Source organism: Balaenoptera borealis (genome assembly GCF_965194805.1).
Source record: "Balaenoptera borealis genome assembly, chromosome: 13".
NCBI classification, from domain to species: domain Eukaryota; kingdom Metazoa; phylum Chordata; class Mammalia; order Artiodactyla; family Balaenopteridae; genus Balaenoptera; species Balaenoptera borealis.
Genome location: NC_138870.1, coordinates 84,618,601 through 84,631,503, shown reverse-complemented (window position 1 = coordinate 84,631,503; position 12,903 = coordinate 84,618,601). Strand labels below are relative to the sequence as shown.

Here is a 12,903-nt window from a genome sequence, read left to right as displayed (position 1 = left end):
GGGAAGTCCCCAGAAGTCTTTCTTCACCTTACCTTTCCCATTTCCCCTCTGTTATGCTTCCCTCACTTATTTAAAGAGCCAGAATACGTTGTGATACAATTGGGCACCTTATCCAAGATGACAATGCTGTTAGTAGAAATGTTATAACTGCCAGGGAGTTTCTAATAGTAAAGGTACTCAAAATCATTGCTTACCCTTCTCTTTTCCCTGGTTGTTGGCTGTGAACATTATCCTGACTCCTACTATTACATTTTTAGTATGCATTTATTTTAGATCAGTGAGAAGTCCATTTAGAAAACCCTTGGTGACTCTTAGTTGCCCATGGCCCCTGAGCTGAATTGAGAACACTAATCTAGAGTTATAAGTTTATACAGATGCGGACAAAGTCCATGGTTTTCCTCTCATTGTTAACATTTCTAGGTTCCCTTCCTCTTTTCTCTCTTCCTTCTTAATAGTTCAGCTATTTTTCTTAGCAACTCATCTGTGTCGGCTTTCACTGGTAAGCCATGTAGCCAGGAAACTAGAAAATGCTCTATGACAAAAGAAGAATTGAAAGGTTAAGAAACATAAGGAAAAGAAAGTTAAGAGAAAGAGACATAGTTTTACCATGGTTTTCTCAAGGTAACTCATGTGACTAATTCAGGTAAATATCTGTGAGGCCAGATATCTGCCTTGGAAGTGCATAAGGGGACCTTAACCCCGGGTAGATGGTCACCATCTAGAAGAAAAGGGTAAAGATTATCCCCAGGGATTCAAGGGCTCTCTCTACCTTTGGCTTTTAGAGCTTGTTACATGGATGGACTTATACTTTTAATCTATGTCTTAGAAACATTTCCAAATATCCATAAAATTAATCTTAAAAGAATTCTCTACATTCCATATTTTATACACCACACATTTTGCCAGTATTTCAAGAGTCTCCTGTTCTTTTTGCAAATAAAGTGCTCATTTTGGCTGTTTTCCAGATATGACAGTTGGTGGACATGCTTCAATAGAGAAAAGGAAATTTTCTCTGCTTATCTACTCTCTCCCGTCTGCCCAAGATAGTGTGTCTGTCAATTGTGACCTGATTTTGAAATAATTTATTAAATAGAGGGTTGCATGATGTTATTTAAAATTTTGGTATGACATTGACTTTTAGTTCTTTACAGTAAGCTCTTGACTAGATTCTCTGGGTGAGGCTTATTGCTCCTGGGATTTTAGAAATTTCTTAACTCCTTCAGTGAATTTGGACTCTGTTCAGTGTCAAGTACGAGTAATGTTTACTCAGGAAATTAAACACACTTGTTTATTCAGAAGATGAAGCATGATGGTTTTTTTTTTTTTTTGCCATGTGAACATTATTTTGGAAATATATTAATTTTATAGGTAAGGAGAATGTCCTTACTAGTTAGTAGACTGCTTTAAAAAAGTGATAAGTAAATGAATATAAAATACTTATCTTTGGTAAGGGTTTACTGTTTTCATTAATATGTTGATGTCTTTTCATGTTTTTTATGTTAAAGTGTAATATATGTGCAATAGACTAAGGTTTTAAATTTGTAATCTTTTTATTTGAAGTCGAGAGAGAAGTCTAAACAAATTACATTTCTTTTAAAAGGCATGTTCCTTGCTTTTAAAAAATTATTACGCCCAAATATCTATCATAAATCTATATCTCAACTTTAGTCCTCTCTATTGTACTTCAGACATGTTGTTCCCAATGGTGTTTTGAACATCTCCCTCTCAGTGGAGGTGTGAAGCTCCAAAAAGTTCATTATCTTTACCCATAGTTCTGCTCTGCCACTTGTATGGCTCCTTTGTGTTAGTGGAACCACTGTGCACCATTCCTCTAAGCTAGAAACCCCAGCGCGGTCCTTGAACCTTTCTCTTCCCACTTGCATCCATTCATTATCACCACTTCAATGTCAGCCCTTCCTCCCCTTTCGTTCCTCTGACATTAGAGGAATTGTTTTAAAATATGTTATTCTCTGACTTAGAAATCAGTGACTCTCCAGTGCTTAAAGAATAAAGTCCAAACTCTTTGGAGTATCATTTGAGGCCTTTTGTGATTTGGCTCCTTCCAACCTGCCTCATTTTCCACCAGTCCTCTGCAACAGCATCCTCCAGCCATACCTGATTCCTGTACTTGGCATTGTCAGCAGGCATCACGCGCTTTCTATTGTTATTCCCCCTGGAATACCCATCTTTCCCTTGTGTGCTCTGCAAAGCCCTGTTCATCCTCCAAGACTCAGTTCCAGCATAATCATCTCTTCTGGGAAACTTTGCCTGATCTCTATCTTCTGTGCATCCCTGCACCTTGTACACATCTCTATTTTATTTTATTTTTTTGGTTGCGTTTGGTCTTCATTGCTGCACACGGGCTTTTCTTTAGTTGCAGAGAGGGGGGCTACTCTTCATTGTGGTGCACGGGCTTCTCATTGCGGCAGCTTCTCTTGTGGAGCATGGGCTCTAGGCGCGCGGGCTTCAGTAGTTATGGCACGTGGGCTCAGTAGTTGTGGCTCACGGGCTCTAGAGCGCAGGCTCAGTAGTTGTGGTACACGGGCTTAGTTGCTCCGCGTCATGTGGGATCTTCCTGGACCAGGGCTCGAACCCGTGTCCCCTGCATTGGCAGGCGGATTCTTAACCACTGCACCACCAGGGAAGCCGCACATCTCTATTTTTAGCACTTAGAATACTGCATTGTAATTGTTGGTTTGCATGTTTGCCTTCCCACTAGACCCTGAGCTCCTTCAGTCCTGAAACTTTGGCTTAGTTATCCTTTAAAGTGCTGTACAAATGTTATTATTTTATTCCTAGAACATATAAGGCATTCAGAAAATTATTTGTTGAATAACTAAATGAGTGAATAATTGTGGAACAGAGCATGATAATGGCATATGGTTTGGACTGTATCTTTTTGGATTGTATCTTTGAGAGAAATTGTTGACTGAGAACATAGGTTTGGTTAGCAACCTCAGTGCTGAGAAAAATTAAATCATTTGCTAGAGTACCTATTATTTTGTAGGCACTGTGCTCATTGGCATATATGTGTTAGGTTGCAGGACATTGAGACTCAGAAATTTAGTAACTGGACCAAGTAACTTGACTAAGTAAGAAACACAGTTGGATTTGGAATCCAGGACTGCCTGACTTAAAAGCCAATAGTGTTGTTTTCTCATTGCTGGAAAATGTCAGAGATGGTGGAGGGACACTTTAAAACAAAGGCAAGCTGTTTTTTCAGGGTGAAGGCCAATTTAGAACCATAATTTCTACTTTTCACTATGGATTCCAGAGATATCTGGGAGATGTTTTAGGAGAGGCAGTGATAAGTTTATGCTCTTTGTAACTTCGAATAAATGAAAGAATGAATGACAAGTTGATAAAGTAGAAGAATCTAAAGAAGGTTAAGCAAAGAGGAAAGAGTTGTAAGATAAGTTTGCTCAGTAAATTTATATTAAAGGAAATGCTTGTATTCTTTGAGCACCTAGTGTATGCTAATCATAGATTTATCATCTCCTTATTGATTCTCACAGTAAACCTATGAGGTATTATTTTCCTCATTTGCATGTGGTTAAAGTCCTATATACACTTCAACCTTAAAAGAAGTTAAACATCGCATTGCGCAGGGTCACATAGACAGACCCTGATGGTGCTCAGGTTCAAACCCAGTTTTATATGACTCCGTCTCATGAGGCATGGAGATTATCTCAGTGGTAGCATCAGATATTTCAAAGCAACTAAAATATGAATAAATTGTCATCATGAATTAACAAGGTGTTAAAGGCAGAATCAGTCCAACTTGGTCTATCTGTTGTGCTAGCTCAGTTGGTAACTAGTATTTTTATACTTTTAGAGGGAGAAAGAATGTAATATAGTTATGATCCCTTTTCTTGGGAACCGAGCCTGTTGCTCTAAAATTGAGAAACTGTACCAATCAAACATGACATTAAAACTGTTTAACAACTGATAAGGCACAAGCACTGACCAATCACTGGCTGTATGTCTGGAGAGGCTGTATGGTGCACTCTAGCCCAGTATCAGTCTGGTCTGTGCACAGACTAGTGGGCTAGATCTATTTAGAAGCTTCATTATCTGTAAAGCTGAGAAGCAAAGATTTTCCAGCATGGATTGTGTTATAGAATTATTCTACCACCAGATTAATTTATTATATATGCTAAACCAATTAGCATTTATAGTGAGAATGACATTTAAGGAAAATGAAAGGAGATGTAGTAGAATAATGAAGCTTTCATTTATATGATGTACCACATCTTGCCTAAGACCCAAAAAAAGCTTTACTAGTTTGGTGTTTGATTTCTTATTTATCCATCTGCTTGTTCATTTGCTCATTCATTCATTCTGTATACTTTTATTTTGAGGCTGTTACTTTTGTCAATTCTGAAGAAGGAGTTCTTTTTTTTAAAGCTATAACATAAGGATAATCTGATTGTAATCAGTCTAACTATGAATAATTTATTTACATATCTGTCTTATATATTAAGTTGTAAGCTATTGATTATATCAACTCCAATCTCCTTACTCCAAACACTGTTTCTTCACTATAATCTAAAATAGTTCACATTTCATGCATTTGCAAATACAAAAACTTCTTCTTGGTATTTATTTCATCTCTGCCAACCTGTGTTCATGATTAGGTTACCTTTGGTCCTGATTCCTTTTGGAATTCATATGAAAATATGTAACATTTACAGAGTCATTTATAATCACTGTTCCCCCTCACCCTTTCTTTAGTCAACAGCGGCCACTTGATTCAAACACTGGTAAAACATTGGTTCTCAACCAGGGGTGATTTTGCCTCCCAGGGGACACTCAGCAATGTCTGAAGACATTTTTTGGCATCTAGTGGGCATAGGCTAAGGCTGCAACAGTCCTACAGTGCAGAGGGCAGCTGTACCCCACCCCCAACAAAGAATTATCTGGCCCGGAATGTCAATAATGCCAAGGTTGAGAAATCCAGATGAAAAACACTTCACTCATATTCTAAGCCCTAGGGCAAATAGCTCAACAATCAAGTGAAACCTGCCTTAGGCTCAAACTCACTCTCTCTTCTGCTCTCTGACCTACTATGTTCACAGGCCCTTTGTTTGCCTTCACCATTGAGACTTTGCCTTTTTCTCAGCAGTGCTATGATACACTGGTCCTCAGGTCCTTAGCTCCTTCCTGACTTTTGACACCTCAGACACTGTTGCCCCCATTTGGTTCCAAAACTTCCTGGCTTGTTTCTCACCATGGAAAATGGGGAGACTTTAATCCCTTGTTTTCTGGACTTGGATCTCTATACAGTATGGTCTCCAACCCAACCTGACCAGTCTTAATCACCTGTTGCTCCCCGTGCCCCAGGGGACAGTGTGGTTTGACACTGCACATCAGAGTAGCCTTTAAAAGCGCTTCTCCTGTCTAACTCTGGAGTCCTGGCATTTAATCTCTTCTTTCTGTAGTTACCTTAGAGGCTGTTGCCTATTTTTAGAACAGCCATTTACAGGTTTTAAGAGCTCATTACATTGTCACTGAAAAAAACATGAACCAATAACATAGCTTGAGTTACAGAGAACGTACATTTAGATTGACTGAGTTCTGAGTTCTTTCAGTCATCAAAATATTTACTGAAGTTCGGTGCTAGGCACTGGAGGGCAGGAGGATAGAAAAGGAAATTAGAGGATCAATGCAGCATACTTGAGATCTGACTAATAGGGGTTCCACATGTGAATGTGGGTATCTAAGCCCTTTTGTGGTGACCTCTGACACTTGCTTTGGACTTGACTCTGAGACTTAATTTGGCCAGTGAGGAGTAGAAAATTTGATACAGAAGCTTAAAATACATTTCTGCTTCCTGTCTGAAACCTATGTGATTATCATGAGAACGTGCTTGAGCTATCCTGCTAGAGGATGAGACTCATGGAACAGGGCCTTATCTTAGCAATGCCATTTTAATTCAGCTAATGGCCAGCCCACCACAGAATTTCTTGCCCAGCCAAGACCAGAAAGAACTGCCTAAACAAACCCAGCCAAGATCAGTGGAACTACCTAGCTGACTGGTAGAATCCAGAACAATTATAAATGATTATTGTTTTAAGCCACTGAATTTTAGGATGCTTTGTTAGGCATCATTATTGTGGCAATAGATAACTAATACAAATAGAGAACAAGAAAAAGGCCTGAAGGAAATTATCAAAGAAATATTGCAAGAAAATTTCCTAGTACAGGAGGATAAAAGTTTGTAGTCTGAAAAGACTCCCCAGGTATCTAGCATTATTAATGAGAAAAGACTGTGAAACTACTTCATGCTGAAATTTAAGAACATCATTAAAGTAAAAGTAAAATTAAAGTAAAATCCTGAAAGCTTTGTGGAGGGTATATAAAGCAAAGGAAAAAGAAAACATAGAAGTCACATAGAGATGAATAGAAATCAGAATGACATCAAACTTTTAATAGCAACAGTGGATTGTAGAAGACAGTGGTGCAAAGATTTCAAAATTATGAGGGGGACTTCCCTGGTGGCGCAGTGGTTAAGACTCTGCGCTTTCAATGCGGGGGGCCTAGGTTCGATCCCTGGTTAGGAAACTAGATCCCACATGCATGCCACAACTAAGAGTTCACATGCTGCAACTAAAGAGCCAGTGAGCCATAACTAAGGAGCACACGTGCCTCAACTAAGGAACCGGTGAGCTGCAACTAAGGAGCACGCCTGCCACAACTAAGACCTGGCACAACCAAATAAATAAATAAAATATTAAAAATATTATGAGGGAAAATCATTTTCAGCATTATTTCATTATTCAGCCAAACTATTGATTAGATATGAGGATAGAATAAAGAAGTGCTGAGACATAGAAGGATTAAAACATTTATGTCTTACGTGTCTTTTCATAGAAAGCTTCTGGAGGATGAACTTGCATAAAAAAGAGGAGGAAATCAATAAAGAGAAAGACATAGGATGAAGGAAACAAAAGATTCAATATAGGAGGGCAGAGAAAAGAGTTTCTGTGGAAATAGCTGTTTATTAGGCTTAGAGAGCAACCAGTCCAGACTGGAGAAAAAGGATGGAGGACTGTGGAGGGTTTTGAGAAGAACAAATAGAAGCAGTGAAGGATTTGGTATGTTTGAACATTTGAAAAAAATTGACAGTTGACAAACGTGTTGGACTTGGAATAAAACAGTGATAGGTAAGTGATACAAATGATAATTATTAACTTCAGAAAGACATTTTTATAAGTATGGAAACAATCACATTACATTATCTGGCTCAATAATGAAGAATATCATAGTGATGTTTTAAACACTGACTACTGATTTAGATATGTATTCCTATTAGGAGAAAGTAGTGTGTGTGTGTTGCGGGGAGAGTGGGAAGAAGGCTGATGGTGTAAGAGAGCCAACTTCTCAATTACTATGATAGGAATTAAAATGATAATCTTGGAAATTGATCAATCAAGAAATAGCCACATAAGCTTCATACTTAGACCAGAACAAAATACTGAAAGAGCTTAAAAGGTGTGGGACTAGAGTAAATGTCAGCAGATTTTTTCTGTTAAGAGCTAGAAAGTAAATATTTTAGGTTTTATTGACCATATGGTTTTTGCTGTTGCAAGGTGAAAGCAGTCATTGATGATTCAGGAATGACTGGACATGGCTGTGTTCCAATAGAACTTTATTTACAAAAAGAGAGGGTGGGATGGATTTTGCCTGTGGGCCATAGTTTGCCAACTTCTTGACTTCTATAGGGCAAAAGAGGGTGGGACAGGGATAATTTTCCCTTCCTAATTCAAACTCATTTATTGGACTTCCCTGCCTTTTTCCCCCTTAAATGTGGAGTAAATATAGAGTAATTTCCCATATTGTCCCTCACATCAGTCCCACTTCTCCTTTTTAACTGCTGAAATCCTAGTTTAGACTCTTGCCTGGATTAATGCACTAATCACTTAACCTCAATATTTGGCCCCCAAAACATGTGTCCAATTTAATGTTTATTTGTAAAGAGTTTGTGCTGTAGATTATCTGAACTAAGTAAGTACACTCTCCAAATATTGACCCTATTTCTGTGCCTTATGCTGTTTCCCCTGGAATTGTTCTCCTTCCTTAACATCTTAGCTTTTCAAAATTGTATATATTTTTCCAAGTGCTACCTGAAATAACTGCCTCCCTAAGAAACGGTTCCTGGTTTCTCTCTACCAGCCTCCAAACCTCCATCCAGCTAACCAACTAGAGATGATTTATCTGTCCTTTGGGAGAGATTGAGTTTTGGGGTCAGTTAGTCCTGAATTTGAATCTATACCCTACTATATACTTGCTATATGACCTTGAAAAAATGTTTTTACCTTCTCTGAACCTTTGTTTTGCTTATCTATAAATACTTCATATAGGTCTTTACAGGGTTAAAGGTGGTTTAATATTGTTTTCTTCCCTTCTTTTCACTTTTAATGCTTAACATCCCTCAACCTCACATAGTCATTTGTATGCTTCTCTTATCCCCCAGCCTTTGGCAGTGTGAGCTCAAATTGTGTCTTCCTCATTTTAAATATCCTGAAGTAGTGCTCAGTAAGCATTGATTTAATTGAATTGAATTAAGAAGTATCTCACTGTGGATCTTTAGCTGAAGAACTCTGATTTTATGATAAAATTAGAGAAATTTTGTATTCTACCGTTTGCCTGTTCCCTAATCTTCGTTACATGGTCTATTTTTATTAGTTCACTTCTGTTTTCTCCCACATTGCAAAGGAGATTCAGCATTGGAGAAGGGAATACAGTGACTTGATTTTTCCTTTGATGGGGACTAAGCCATATGTTTGTATTGAGTCAGCTACTCTAGACTCTGAATTCTCAATCAGATGGTCAGCGGCGTTTAATTGAATTCCCAATATGTGTAAGGCTACACTGGGTGCTGTCACTTTAGGGAGGTGTGACCATCTGGAAGAACTTTTTTAAAGAACCAGAATATGAGAATATGTCTCTTTGTATCTAAATTAAAATGGTACTAATTTTGGCAAAGTAAATAGCTGGCATAAATGCTGTCTTTTGCCTCCCCCCCTCCCTTTTTATCATTTTTTCTTTCAGTCTCCAAGAAAAGGCATGCTTCTTTTTTGCTATGGCTAGTTTGGTGTACTTTTTCTTCAGTTTCTTTCCTTCCTAATTACTGGTAATTTGTGTAACGCAAGATTCTGATGTTTAAAATCTTTTAGTTTTTGTATCCTTTTCTAACTTTATTTTATTTTTTAAAAACTTATTTATTTATTTTTGTCTGAGTTGGGTCTTCGTTGCTGCGCGCAGGCTTTTCTCTAGTTGCGGTGAGCGGCGGCTACTCTTTGTTGTGGTACACGGGCTTCTCATTGTGGTGGCTTCTCTCGTGGAGCATGGGCTCTAGGTGCACGGGCTTCAGTAGTTGTGGTGTGCGGGCTCAGTAGTTGTGGCTCGTGGGCTCTAGAGCACAGGCTCAGTAGTTGTGGCTCATGGGCTTAGTTGCTCTGCATCATGTGGGATCTTCCTGGACCAGGGATCGAACCCATGTCCCCTGCATTGGCAGGCGGATTCTTAACCACTGCACCACCAGGGACGTCCTCCTTTTCTAACTTTAAATATGTATACGTGATAAGCAGAATCCTAAGATGCCCCCACTAATATTTCTGTCATCATCTGTAGGACTGTAAATATGATGGCTGTTACTCCCTTGATTATGTTAGGTTCCATAGCAAAAGGGATTTTGAGATAAGGTTATTAATCAGTTGACCTTAAGATAGGGAGATGGCCTAGATAGACCTCATATAGTCACATGACCCTTTAAAAGCAGAGTTTTCTCAAACTGGTAGTAGAAAGGGAAACCAGAGATGCAAAACGCAAGAAGGATCCATTTTACTGTTGCTAGCTTGAAGATGCAGGGGAATATGTTTAAAGGCTAAAGAGCAGCCTCTTTGTTGACAGCAACCTCCAGCCAATAACCAGCAAGGAAATGGAACCTTAGTCCTATAGCTGCATGGAACTGAATTCTGCCAACAACCTGAATTAGCAAGGAAGTGGACCCTTCCCCAGAGTCTCTAGCTAAGAGCCCAGCCCAGATGACATCTGGATTTTGTCCTTGTGTAACTCTAAATAGAGAACTCAGCTAAGCCCACATGGACTTCTGACCTACAGAATGGGAATAATAAGTTTGTGGTAATTTGTTATGTAGCAATAGAAAACTAATACAGTGCAGGTCTTCCCTATTAAGAAGTGAGTTCCATTTCCTGCCTCATTAATTGTTACCCTGTTTTTCTTCTTTTCATTGTTAAATTTCTAAACCAAATTCTCTAAACTCACCATCTCAATTTATATGCAACTTACTCTTTTTTGAATTTCTCTGCCTCTGTGTCTTGCCCCCAAATGACTTTCTGATGAACTAGCAACCTCTTCCTTACCAAACCTAAGGAACTCTTCTCCATGCTCATTTTCTTTGGTGTCTTGTATTATACATACTTGGTTTTATCTCTTGAAATCCTCCCTGCCTTCCTTCCTGCCTCTTTTTTGTAATACTATATGATTCTGATTTTTTTCTCCCTCCTTTCTTTCCTCTGTCTCCTCTGGTTTCTTCACAAATCTTGCTCACCAGTATTGGAATTGAATTTAGGAGCTCTTGCAGGGGAACAGCAGAGGTGAATAAAGAAACAGAGATATGAAGAAAACAGTTGGGGCAGTCCAACTTAATTTTCCTAGACACCTTTGTTAGCGTAAGGCTCTTCCTAAAGAGCTAGATGTGCTCCTTGGCCATTTACCTGTAGATATTGTATAGCTATTGCAACAGTTACCTACCACAATAATGCTTCCTAACAAACTGCCCCAAACTCAGTGGCTTAAAAGCAGTCATTTATTATTATTCATGCAACTGCTGATTTAGGCTAGGCTCAGCAGGGTGGTTTAGGCTTGGTGGTTAGGTGGGTCTGCTTCTTGTGGCAGGTTGTTGCAATATGGGTTGGCTCTGCTGGCAGTACTCCATGTATTTCTGTCCTCCTTGGAGGAATGGTCTAGCCATGGCTTGCTCTTCTCATGCCCATGACAGAAGCGCAAGAGGGCAAGTAGAAGCATGTCAGGGATTTTTAAGGCCTGGTCTTGGAACTGGCACACATTGTCACCTCCACCTCATTTTATTAACCAAATCAAGTCACATGGCCAAACCACAGACCAAGGGGTAGGAGAATACATACCACTGTGGATTTAATTGTATTCCCCAAATTCATATTTTAAAGCCCCAGGGTGATGGTTTTTGGAGATGGGAGGTAATTAGGTTTAGATGAGGTCATGAAGTTGGGGCTCTTTTGATGGGATTAATTCCCTTATAAGAAGAGGCACCAGAGGGCTTCCTCTCTCTCTCTTGCTCTCTGTCTCTGCCATGTAAATACACAGTGAGAAGGTAGCTATCTGCAATCCAGGAAGAGAGCTTTCACCAGGACCCAACCATGCTGATACCCTGATCTTGGACTCCTTGCCTCCTGAACTGAGAAAATAAATTTCTGTTGTTTAAGCCACCCAGTCTGAGGTATTTTGTTATGGTAGCCCAAATTGACCAATATATACTCCCATCCCATTAGGAGGAGGAATTGCAAAGTTACATATCTGATAAAGGTCATTGATGTTGGGAAAGAAGGAGAATTGGGGCAAAAAATGCAATCTCTTACGGGCATTGTGTAGTATCTCACATTCTCTCCTCTTCCTCTCTTCACTCAGAGTAAGTGTATCTACTCTTTATAACTCTTTTTTTTAATTATTCTGCCTGTATTCTATCAATATATTAGTTATTACAGGTTAGGTTATCATGCCATAACAAACAACCCCTAACTATCTCAGTGGCTTAATACAATCAGAGTTTATTTCTCTCTTTTGCAAACTTACTGTGGATCTGGGTTCTTCATGGTAGCTTCCTTCCAGGTATTGGTTCAGCATACCACCCTGCATCTGTCTGTGGCACCTCCATATTAACAAGTGATTGCCATGGCAGGACTGGAGGGCTGAACAGCAGCAATTAAATTCTTTGGCCCCTAAGTGACACGTTATCGTTCCTATGTACCCAGAAGTAGAGAGGAAGCATGTATTGGTGAACATTAGCTACCACTTCTACTCTCACCCCTCCCATACTTCAGTTTCCTTTTCGGGGCTTCATATCCTCCTTTAGTGGGGAAGGTGAGTTAAATGACTTTCCGTTCAGACATTCTATAACAAAACATTGCCAGCAGTCACTGCCTTGCTGCCTTGGTGCTGTGGGTCAAGTGCTTGTGACCTCCCTAGAGTCACCCTTCTTTATGAGAAATATCTGTGGGGCATCCTAGAGGACCTGCCTCGCAGACCTGGCTCATGCTATCATGAGACAGTTGTTTCTGTAAAAGGAAGTATATCCACTTTAACGTGGTGTCTGACATCTTCTAAATCTAGCTCCCAAAATTAGTTTTCTAGGATCATCTACTATTTCAACTGCAGTCCAAATGAACATGTTACTGTTCTTTAGATATGGCCTCGGCCTTAATCTCATATTTTTTTAATCCTTGTCCACTCTTCTCTAGACATACTGGCCATTTGGTTCCTCAGACATGCCAAGCTTATTCCTGCTCAGGGCCTTTGCATTTGCTATTTCTTTTGGCATGCACTTCCTCAGCCTGGCTCTGTCTTGTTACTTTCTTCTCAGATGAAATGTCACTGCCTTTATACTGCCTTATCTAGAATACCCCTCTGTAGTCACCACAGCATAACATCTTCATGTCATTTATTGCTATCAGAAGTCATTTTGTATGTTTATTTGTTTATGTTTATTGTCTGTCCTTCCCAATTAGAATGTAGGCCCTCTGAGGTTAGGGACCTTGTCTGTCTTCTTCATTGCTGTATCCCTAGCACTTAGAACAGTGGTTGGCACATAATAATCCCTCAATAAAATTTGCTGCTAAACTG

The 12,903-nt window shown here is 39.3% G+C and overlaps 1 protein-coding gene across 12 annotated transcripts in view; it reads left to right on the top strand.

The window, feature by feature from the left end:
• ANKS1B (ankyrin repeat and sterile alpha motif domain containing 1B) overlaps positions 1–12,903 on the top strand; it is a 1,131,483-nt gene that overhangs the window by 25,976 nt on the left and 1,092,604 nt on the right. The window lies entirely within an intron of this gene.